This window comes from Lissotriton helveticus, chromosome 4_1 (assembly GCF_964261635.1).
Source record: "Lissotriton helveticus chromosome 4_1, aLisHel1.1, whole genome shotgun sequence".
NCBI classification, from domain to species: domain Eukaryota; kingdom Metazoa; phylum Chordata; class Amphibia; order Caudata; family Salamandridae; genus Lissotriton; species Lissotriton helveticus.
This window is the reverse complement of record NC_136063.1, coordinates 698,097,019-698,109,185: the sequence shown is the minus strand read 5'-3', so window position 1 is coordinate 698,109,185 and position 12,167 is coordinate 698,097,019.

The following is a 12,167-nucleotide window of genomic DNA, read 5'->3' as shown; positions in this document are numbered from 1 at the left end:
GGAGGAAACGGAAACACCACTCCCTTTCTACAGAGTGCCTGTCCAAAAACGAAGACTGTATAAAACAATAAAAGCATCCTTACCCAGAGTTCCTGTGTCGGTCAACCTTTTTGACAAACCCCTCGAAACCCCACATCTTTATTTTCAATTTTCAGAACAACGTACAGCCGACGCGTTTCGTCCCAAGCGGGGACTTCTTCAGGGCTTTTTAATCGTGGTTCATCACTTTCCGAGCGAGTATACAGAAAGAAAGTCTGGAGAACGTCTTCCCAGACTCCGTATCCCAATATGCAAGATAGTGTATATATTTTCATCCAGATTGGTACAGTCAAGATGGAACTGTAGAATTATAATCAATGTGGACAAAGCTTTGCAGGATTCCTAAATAATAGAAGGATATGGTCTCACAACCTGAATGAGTATATAAGAACATATCGACTTTGCGAGTGGTTCGGCGGGACGAAGGCTTTGTGGATGGGCGCAGGCTGCTTTAACACGAACGGCCTACTGGAACTCAGTGCCCACATCCTCTTCCCAGGGACATACAGGATTTTCTGTCCTTTGGATTTCTGTAAAAATATCACAGAAAACTGAAAAGGGTTATATACTCATTCAGGTTGTGAGACCATATCCTTCTATTATTTAGGAATCCTGCAAAGCTTTGTCCACATTGATTATAATTCTACAGTTCCATCTTGACTGTACCAATCTGGATGAAAATATATACACTATCTTGCATATTGGGATACGGAGTCTGGGAAGACGTTCTCCAGACTTTCTTTCAGTATACTCGCTCGGAAAGTGATGAACCACGATTAAAAAGCCCTGAAGAAGTCCCCGCTTGGGACGAAACGCGTCGGCTGTACGTTGTTCTGAAAATTGAAAATAAAGATTACTAGAAGAATATCAACATCTCTTTGAAAAATTCTTTGTGTTAATACTATTGGCACTTATTTCTTGTTTCTTGTGGTGCACCTTTGCGGTTGTTTTACTTATACTTGGATTCCTTAGGGAATAGGCACAGTAACGATGGGTGCCAGCCAGTGTGCACACAACTCCCTTTTGTAATCTAAGGGCAATTTAATATTTCGGGGAGAAAGGTAGTCAGGTGCTGTCATTAGGAAGGGTCCATCGCTATACCTCTGTTTTTTACCAACCAGGCATGGCCGGCACAGGACACAGCGGTGGGGCACGGTGTGGGCGGTGCAGGAAGGGGGGACGTGGACAGACAACAGGATAGGGAAAGTAAAATTTTTAAAAAGTGCAAGGTAAATGGTTTTATTAATTTTTTTATTTTACTTTCCGTATCCCCTCGTCTGTCCACTCTTCCTCCCACCATCCCACCGCTGTAACCTGTGCTGGCCACGTCCTACCAACAGCAATGTGTTAAACTTGAGGTACATGCTTTGTCGCAAAAAATAGTCAATGACATACATTGTGAAAGCAGGGGACAAGATTTCTTGGTCTATGAAGCGAGAAAAGGACAAAGAAGGAAACGGAGGAAGGTAGCACTTAACATAAAGGAAATTGATGCATAATTACTGTGCATTTAAATTTAAGAAGAGTGGTACTTTGAAATATCTGTTGTGTGGGAGAATTGCTAGTCAACTGGGGTATCTATTGCATAATAATTCTCATGGTAGAAATGGCTGCTCATAATTAGGCTTCGAGGTCTTTACTGCTGAATATTCTTGATGGCCATAATTACTGAAAGATAACTTTAAAGGAGATAATCACTATACAACAATTCTGTGTGGGTCAATTATATTCAAAGAATTGTTTGATTGGGTAGCAACTGCAATCTGTTATTTGTTGGTAAACATAATTTTAACACTGATAGAGAAACTATTGCACAATATTTTGAGAGAAAGGTGATTGGTGTGATGAGGAACTGTTCTGCATTCTATCTAGTGGAGATAATGCACAGTGCAAATGTGCTTAAATACCCAGTGCACAGATATGATTGGCTGATGTATATACCATTTTATGCATGATGTCTATTCAAGGAGAACTATAAGAGGCATATTTTCAAGGGTTTTGCATCAGACTTGCACCATGCCAGGGGTCACAGAGTGACGCAAAACCTATAATGAGATTTACCAAGCCATGCAATGCCACCTTGCGTGGCCCTGCGTGGCTTGGTATATCTGGAGTAGCGCAAGGCAGTGCAAGTCACTACCTTGTGTTACTCTGACTCAGGGAGGCGTTCCATGGGTGGAGTGTGGAAATTCCCACACGTCCACCCATGGATTCTGAAGCATTCCCAGGTTTACAAATACAAGAAGACCTGGGAATGCAGCAGAATGCTACGTCTTCCCAGGGAAGGCGTAACAAGGAGAAATTTCTTCATTTCATCTCGTTTTTTCCTCTTTCAGTAATTCTGCACCTCAAGTAGAAAGAGATAAAAGCCTTTAAGGATTGTTTTTATGCAGGAAGGTGTTCTTTCCTGCACAAAACAATATTGTCTGCAACGCAGTGTCTGCATTGGCACTAGGCAGCAATTTGTGCGCCAGAGCAAGCAGATAGTTAGAGCACATTCTGGCACTAAAATACTAAGGCCCGATTTACTAATGTAATCTGAGACAAAATCATAACTTTACGACTTTCGGTATTCACAAAGGGCATTTAGGAGTAGTAAAGTTAGGATTTTGTCTCAGTTAAACTTAAGTATTGGTCTTAAGTCAAACTTAAGACCAAAACTTAAACTTAAGACCAAAACTTTGTCTTAGTTAAACCTAAGTTTTAAGACCAAAACTTAAACTTAAGACCAAAACTTTGTCTCAGTTAAACCTAAGTTTTGGTCTTAAGTTAAACTTAAAAAAACAAAACTTAAGTTTAACTGAGACAAAATCCTAACTTTTCTACTCCTAAATGCGCTTTGTGAATACCGAAAGTCGTAAAGTTAGGATTTTGTCTCGGATTACTTTTGTGAATCGGGACCCTAATGTTTCTAATATATTTGCTACATATAAGTAATCAAAAGCAAACATTAAAAAAAATATATGAGGAGTTAAGCAAATCACTTTGTGCATTAAAGGCACTTTGAAAACTTGTGAAATGTTGGAATAGCTGAGCAAATTAAACAAAAATAATATCTCTATTTTATAAAACTTTGAACATCACCTCCATACAGTTGCAATGTAGAAAACAATTATGCACTTTTTTCCACCATAATGGGACAGGTGGACAATAGGACCTATTCCAACAGAGCCAACCTCTATAGTGATATCCATTGGGTCATTAGGAAAAATATTGTAAACTTACAGCACCAAGAAGCTGAGCAATATCAGCTCTCCCCAAACAGGAGAAGAACAGCTTTTCCCCTAGACTCAATTCTAGCTGGCGCCGAAGTTGACAATACTGCGAATTATATGGTGCAATGTGTGTGAAATGCTAACAGTCAATATGGGACAAGATACACAACTTTTCACAGAATCAATAAAAATTAAATGCGTAGAAAAAACTTGGATAGTTACCATCACAGTACCTAAGTGTGAAGTAACCCAACCTTGCCCAGGAAAATAGATCACTAAGGGATTCAGATCTCTTTTATTTTACTCAATTATGAAACATTAGCATTTTGAAAGGTTAACTGAAGTAATATACAGACACTGTACACCGAGCACATTTTTTTACTCAAAATATGAATTTGGAAATTTGCATGCCATTTAGAATATTGTAGAAACGTTACCACTTTCCAGAAATCAAAAAAGAGGTCACATAACTTAAATGTTGATATGGAAAGTATATCTGGAAAGTGAAAATAGCTCATAGCAAGGCTCTATGGGATGCTAGTTAGGAGGCATCACAACAAGGGCACTCCAGGAATTTCTTGGAGCTGGCCAATAAGGTTGTTAGGAAAAATCCCATAAATAAGAACATCTTACATACCCTAAAAGTCAGGAAGCTTCACATATCAGCTTTATGTTATATTTGAATAAGATCATTTCCAGAATTCATAAATCAAGGAGGATAGCAGTTTGGTAGATCTTTCTCTTTTGGAAGTAAAGGTAGTAATTATTTTATCTTCAGGATCCTTGGGAGCCTGGCCACAACGTGCTCATTATAGCTTTAATTGGGAATAACATCCAATTTTGGAGCCTGTGACTTACACAGCTGTTTAATTGCTGCCTGCTAACTGTTAAGTCCCAGGCTCTTGGAGGGGTTCAGTTCTCCACCTCATCCTTAAGAAAGATGATCCTGAAGACCTGAGCACTTGCCTCATTGTACTGCTGGGTGTAGAGACACAATTTATTGCTAGGGTACTGCAGGTAGAACCTGACCATGGGTGATATCCTTAGATAGCATCCCTGTTCTTACCCATTCTTTTGTACCACCAATAATATGTAATCCCTTTCCATCTTGATCAATGTAAATAGGTCGAATAGGTATGCATGTGTTGTGGGTTACAAGACGGCTTTTGACAGAGTTTACAGGGCACTTGTGATGGAAATTGCAGACTAGGGGGAATTCCAGTGGATTTACTTCAAGTTATCCAGTTTATAAATTCTAATACATGGGTCTGTATAAAGATGAGGAAACAAGACAATGTTTCTGGGACAATTTATACAGCTGGGACTTAACTAAGGGCTTCAAGCATGGGTTCATGCTTCGCTAAAGGTACATTTCTGATCAGAATGTTACACAGTGTTGGAAGTAAATACATGTGTATAATGAATATAATCATTTTCATTCTACTGAAACCGTGGCCATGTATGACACATATTGCTGGACTTCTGCTTGTCAACCCAGAGACTCTTCCATTCTTATCTTGCCTGGTCTGTTCTTTGCTTTTGACAAAATTAAAAACTCAGTTGGATTTTCATCTGCATTTTCTAACAAATCATAGCTAGTTCTTTTGTGTGCTTCTGTGTTCTCTTCCTTTTTTTTGTCTCTGGGTTATCCTGTCTTCAACACTTGGCTGGTAACTCAGACAGTAACCCAATTGAGAGGAGTTACAACTGACCAAAATGGAAGAGCTACTTATGCCATTGAATGAAATGCAAGAGCAACAAAGACAATAAACAACTGAATACTGCACTGCCTATAGGATGTATAAAAGAGCTGCATAGAGGCCAATTCACTCTTAGATTGAGGTACATATACAAAAATATACATATTTACAATGTTTGGTCATCTCAAGTAAATATGAAACCACTTTGGTTTTCAAGAGAAGAATGTTTACTGTTGTTTTAAAATCGTTTAGTGTTGGATTGGCTGTGATGTTTAGTAGGATGGCATTCTAGTGCATCAGTCCCACAAGGCAGAAGGATCAGAATCTGGACAGTGTGCAGGGTAGTTTTGGTGAGGCAAGGAGGTGTTGACTGACTGATCTTATGTTGCATGAAGCAATATATCAGGATATGGTATTTAAGTGGTAATTATGAGCCGACCCAAAATAAGCTTTGAAGGCTAGTATTAAGAGCTGTCCAAATACCCTGTTCTTAGAGTGAAGCCAGCAAAATTGATGTCTAAAGCGTGAAGTGAGGGTGTTTCAGGGCAGTTTGAATACTCTCCTCACAACAAATTTTCAGACTTTGTTGAGGGAGCTCAAGATATGATAAGTAAGGTCCACTAAAGCCTTTGTAGTTGTACGTTTGTTAATAGCCAATGAGTTAATCATTGCTTTGCCTTAAAGAGGTAATACGAGGCTGGATCATGTCTATATTTAGGAATTTATATTTTGTTGCAGTATTGTGAGTGGTGATAAAAGATCCCAGCCACATGGAAGGATTGCGGAATATGTAGGTGTACAGTAGATGTAGCAAAACTGAGTGTGCCGGGCAGGAACCAGGTAGAGTTGGTAGCAGAACAAGTCCTGGAGAGGGAAACTATTGGACCTCCATCTTAGATCATTCATTTCAAATTAATAGCAGCTAGCTAATCTGCTTTCGCGAACTTCTGAAAGCATGAGAAAGTTGGGAAAGAGAAGTATTTTGGGGTTGAACCTCTGTGTACGTGGTAGGAAAATCAAAAATAGGAGAAGATGTCTCCAAGAAGAAAGTGTTGCAGAGCCGCGAGATTAGGAGAGAATCCAAGACAGCGATTTAGGGGACATAATCTTATCTAAGATGAAAACTACTTAAGGTGGTTAAAATGTCAAGCTAGAAAGGGGCATGTATTAGGCAGTAAAACACTATCTTATTTTTAAGTAAAATTAAATGCTATTCTATTATGTTTGGAGAGTCTTAAAATTAACCACTCTCTCTATGGAGGCTTTCGATAATAGACAGAAATACACCCATAAAAGGCTTTGGAAAAAAAAGGTGCAGATGTGTGTTAGAAAGAATTGTAGACCTCTACAAAGATAAAAGGCAAGCTATTTAGCTTAGAAAAAAGTGATGAAGGAAGGAGAGGGATGAGAGGTGAGCTGGTGTAGTTCATTTGGTAGTAGAATGAAGCGATTTCTGATTCGCAAGCATGGAAGTTAGGGATGTGAAGGTTAAGTGCCAATAGTTGAGGGTAGAGGTAAAATCAGTGGAAAAACAGAAGCAGCAGGGAAAGGTCTAGAAAAAAGCTCAGCAATAGTACACAGAAGCTGACACTTCAAGGTGGAGACAAAGTGTTGAAAAGTAAACCTCATCTTTATCTAGACCTGTCAGTGAATCCCAGCGTTTGAAAAGACATTAGGTTATAGCTTCTAAATTTAGGAGCCTAAAATTAATGTAGTCACAATAAATCACGCAGGGTCACATAAAATGCTTGCAAGGTAGGCTTTGTAGAAGAATGTAGGCCTGGACCTTAGTGCCTCGAGCTACATTCTGATGCCACGCTCTTCCAAACACAACTGTATGCTGAAATGTTAATAACATAATAAAAAAATATTTATATTAAGTATAATGCTGCTAAGGAAGGGATAGTTATTTCGTAGGCGAGTGCTATGGAGAGATTTTTGGCAAAGAAACCAAGAATGATAAAAAATTGCTGCGTGCGTTAACTTGCTCTAGCAGCACACCAACCTGTCCCTGTCTTTTACAAGTTCAAAACCAGGAGTATTAACTGAAAGCCCAGCAGCGCGAATGAAAACAAAGCAGGCTTCACGCGCCAGGCTCTGGCGCCATTGTCCTGACACGTGGGCGCCATACACACGTTTAGGAAGGAAATTCCACGGGCTGCGAAGCCAAATCAAGCATATGGCCAGAATTAAATGTACATGCTCTCGCAAGGAATGCGGAGCGAAACAGGGGATCTCATTGTACTTTTCGGTATGAAATATGTTTTCTCTGTCAGAAGCTTTAAGAATGAAAAAATGGTCCTTTGTGAGCTGCTGCATAGTTTTCCTTCGCAGTTGGGCTGGTGCTGCGCTATAATCCTTATAAATATCAGAGAATAGTAGTGGGACGGGAGGGTAAGGGGGTGGGTGGGGGGGCTGAGGGGGTTGATAGAGGGCTTATGAGGTAAAAAGAGAAAACGTTTTCTTTACTGCATATTTCAATTAAAAAGGGCCACCGTGTCAGGGCTAATAAGGCAGGTGCTTTTTCCAGTCTATGGTTTCCTGCCCTTTGGAGAACATTATATGCAGACAAATAAATAGCAGGTATCAGGCTCGTGATTAACATTCTTGTCTGCACTTTATTTGCAGGTCTTATGGCTTGAGTACTTTACACTAGCACCTTTGCTTTCTTTAAAATATAAAATGGAGAGAGTTTGGTTTGCAGTAAAAAATAAAGGCGAACACCTGCACTGCCGAGGACTGAAATCATATCGAGAATGTTGCTTTTGGACTTTTAGCCAAACTCAACACTTCTACTTAACTGGGAGCTGAGTACGCTAGCCCTTTGTTCGTTTGATGTAACTATGCAGACTTGTGGTGTTGCAGTTTTTTTAGCTGGCCCTGTCAGGTTTAAGGCGAGAAATTCGGTGTGGGGCCGGCCTACAAAACCCTTCCTATTACCTAGACCACCCCAGTCTGGTGGCAATAATTTCATAATCCTGCAGCAGGATAAAATATTTGGGTGCAAAACCCAAACTCTGCTGCAAATGGTTTTAATAAAAACAATGAAATGAATGAATGAAAGACCCTTTTGTGTCATTGGTAAGTTTAGGCACTCAAAAAGCCAGCATATATGCACTTTGTCACTTCTCTTTGCACTCATGCAGCTATTTATCCATCCACTGCCACATTCTTGCATTCACCATCTGACACAACTGCATAATACACACGCAAACTCAACACCATATGCACGATAAATTAAAGCAATCTAAAAATATACTTACCTAGTTTATCACCGCAAGCAACTCAGACCTCTTGTTTTGAGTTCATGCTTTCCCACAAGGTAAGCATAGAACAATAGGAGAGGAAGGGAACAATGAGAACACTCCTACCTTCCTCGAGCAAAGACCAAACAACAACAAAGGAGTGTATCAAAAATACAAAAAGAGCAAGCATGTATCCGCATTCACTGTAACAGTAACTCGTGAATGAAACCACTTTGGGTTTTTCTGCAGGCCTCTCACTCACCAACCTAGTTGGTGACATGCTTCATCATCGGGCCCCCCCAGGAGTGGCCGAATGCCACCCTAGTGTGCTACAACGCCAGTTTACTGCGGAGCTGGTTCAGTGATTGGTGAAGAGTGATATAAGTGAATTTAAAAATGTCCAATTAGGTAAAAAAAAGTGTTTTATTTGTTTTGCCAATTGAACATGGATAAAAAAGAAAAGTGTGGGATAAGGGACCAAAGTAAAAGTCTATTTTATCCCAAGGGTGTTGGTCAACATGTTTCTGCCTTTAAATGAACAGTTTGTCAGGCTTTCATCAGGACCAGTGTGATGTGAGGAGGACCCCGGCGGTATGGGCGTGCTAAGGCCCACCCTAACCTGGGGTTACTAGTGTAAAAAATGGTAAAAACACTAGATAGATTCCCTAAAAATTTGAGAGAAACTGAGTTTATTGGAAGGTGCACCATAGGTCTCGGGAGGGGGGTGATGGCGACTTGGCACACCGCCCTTTCCGCCAGGCACCCGTTCGGAACCTGAACGTGACCTCTCTGACCGGACCCGGAGATCACCCCCCTCCCGAGACCTATGGACAGGATGAACACGTCACGGATGACATCGATCCACCGGGCAACTCTGCAATCGCCCGTTCTAGGATGCTTCTGGTTTTCCTATTTAATATGAGACTGATCGTACTCCTGCATATGGGAAAGGGAATAACTGTAAATTCATTCCAGTGTGTGATAGGCATTCTTTCAACTCAATATAAAAGTGTGGGTAATGACCCTTATCTCTTGTTTACATCACATTACTGAGAGATCGAAAAGGGTGTTGTAAATCACGGCTGCTAGCCACTGGGCGTCCTGGGGCTCAGGAACCAGCTGAGCCCTTGGAAGAGCTCAGTGTGACAGACGGAGCAACCAGGTTTTGGTGTTTGAGTGTATGGTGGAGAAGAGAGCCTACAGATCTACTGCTAAGGATGAACAGGGTCCTCTCCCTTGTCTGCAAAGCCTGGATGTCCCAAAAATATATATGGATAAATACAGATGGAAATGTTAAACATAAATATCATAAAACCTGGAGCCCTTGTTATAACCAAAATACTCCCCATCCCACCTCCCCACAGCTACCATATTATTGGTGACTAAAAACCAGTTCTGACTTTTCAGCCGGCAGAATGTTGCATTCTGGGACACGTAGTTGGCTTTTTTTGATCATTACTATGGGTTAGATACAAAGTACTGAAGGCTAAAAGCCCAAGTGGGGGAGGGTCGCTGGACTTCAGCCTCTGCACCCTGCGGCTCTCTGTACAAACCCCGCTTGGGAGCAGCCAGGCACCATCATGCAGAGGAGCACAGAGCTCATCAGTTATGTGCTCGCATCCCCCAAGAGGGGTGTACGTCAGTGGATATTACTTGAAGGCGGACATACATAAGCCACAGAACCGAGCACAAAACCACTGTGGTGGAATATGCCCAAAAGAGGCAGTCTCTGCACTTTTGTTTGAAAATTTCCTCCAAGTGTTGTGAATGTATGTTTTAATAGAATGCGGGCAGCACTGGGGGACCCAATGCCAGTTACATAATCTTCCGCCATGCAATGATGGAAGGGTCTGGCTCAGCACGTGTAACACTGGGACATCTTTTCCCAGTCAACGCCCTGGCCCAGCTCTTCGTCTCGTCAGAGACTCAGGGGAAGTACCAACGTTAGACCGCCATCACTGGCACCAGTGCTTTCCCGCTCAAACCTAGCGAGTAACTCTGACATAAATAAAACCAGAGCCGGCCGTTAACAAATCCTTCAATAATGTCTCTGTGAGACATTCAGGGGCTGGGCCTACACCACATGGCCCTTGCTTCAGGAAACACAGTATTGAAGATACTGTAAACTCTTCAGGATGAAGGTGCCCACTCTGTATTTACAAATAACTGGGGCACCCTGTCACTGCCCAAACTACTCAATGCTGTAGGGGAGGAAGCCCTCAAGATATCTGATAGGGTCACTGAATCTTTCTCATCCTTGGGGAGCTCCATGCGGCCTAGTTGAAGCAATGACTGTGACTGATAACTCAACTCGCACAGTACTCGCCAGTAGCTAAACGGAGCCGTGTGTGAATCTGGGAGAGATGCCCCGGCCCCCTCTTCTCAGCCATGTTCACCAGGTCCTCCGAGCCCTTCTAAGATGGGTGGTAGACCCTGCTCTTACCTCGCTATAAACACAGAGTCTTCTACCTGGCCATAATCTCTTTAAAAGCAAGTTGTCTCCTATAGAAACATTTTAACAAGGAAAATATTCAAAGACCAAACATCGCATCATCAATTCATCATCGTCCCATGAAGCCAGCGTCTATTTACCACATACCACCCCAAAGTACGAATGCATTGTGCGTGAAACCAACACAACTTCACGTGCATGAGCCAAACATCGCCTCGTTAACACAATATGCGTGCCCCCGTGCAGAGGGTGTGAGGCACCGTGCGTGCGTTCTGTTGCACCCATCGAGTTCGCGAGGAATTGGGCGGGGGGGTGTTGAAAGCCTCACCTGGTGTACGTGGGCACTCCGGGCTCTACATCTTCTCTGGCCTCCAGGGGCGGCGGGCCCCCTTCATTTGTAATCCTCACAGTGTCACACGGGCTTTTGGGAAAAACAAAGCCGCGAGTGGTGCGCGCGCGCCATAGGCTTTCAATTATCGCGCTCGTGTCTGGGCACGATAATTGAAACCACATGGCAGGGAATGCACATAATAGACACCAATAGGCCTGGGGCGGAGCTATGCGCCCGCCTCTGGCCTATTGTGTGCTATCTTTAAAACAAACACGCAGAGAAAGGCCAATAGCAGGCCGCAAAAATAAAAACACACGCACAAACGTGTTAATTTTCAGGGTCCATTTCTGAAACCTGGTCAAAAGTACTCTCGCTGCGCAGTGTAGCGCTAGGCGCGAGACCCAAAAAATTAACAACAATAGTTGCGTTGCGCTGCGCAGCACAAACTGCATCCACCGACTGCTCACCGAAGCATATAAGTTTCTTACACTTCACGCAGTGTTGCTTGAGAAAGGTGAATTCTGGCCTAATGTCCATTTCAGGTGTTCCTGAGGACGCTCCGGACGTACTTGCCACAGCAGGTGAGGGGTTCAAAGCAGCTCGCCTCATTTCCTCCCAATCAAGATTGAGAGGATGTGTGGCCCAGAGATGCTTGTACATAGAAGCAGTGCCACAAGAGTATCTTTTTTCACTGCCTCTAGACAGGACTCGGTCACAAATTTTGCATGTCACCTTTCTCGCATTTACTTTCTTCTCTCCAGGTGGAAAAGTGAAGAATTCCCACATGACAGATCCCGGCCTCTGTGGACGTGGTGCCTCCTGCAAGAATTCTTCTTTAGAAGATACTCCCTCCTGCTGCTGTCCAGATGCCATTTTGTTTGATATTTTTTGAAAAACACCAAAAAGAACAAGCAAAAAGGGTTCTTGTAGGAAAAGAGATGTCTCTCTAAAGATGCTCCAACAAGAATTATTAAAATTGTTGGGGTCCTTCAATAGTTACAGTGGGAAATGTTATGAGCCAATGAAATCTTTTTGTTTTAGGTCACATGGGATCCGTGCACTCTGCACTCACGAAGCACGCACCCGACGCGACTTCGCGAAAATATATTTAAAAATAATATAAGTTTATTATAAGTACAAATACATTATTTTTATGAATATCTCAGATAATCTCTTGCCCTAATA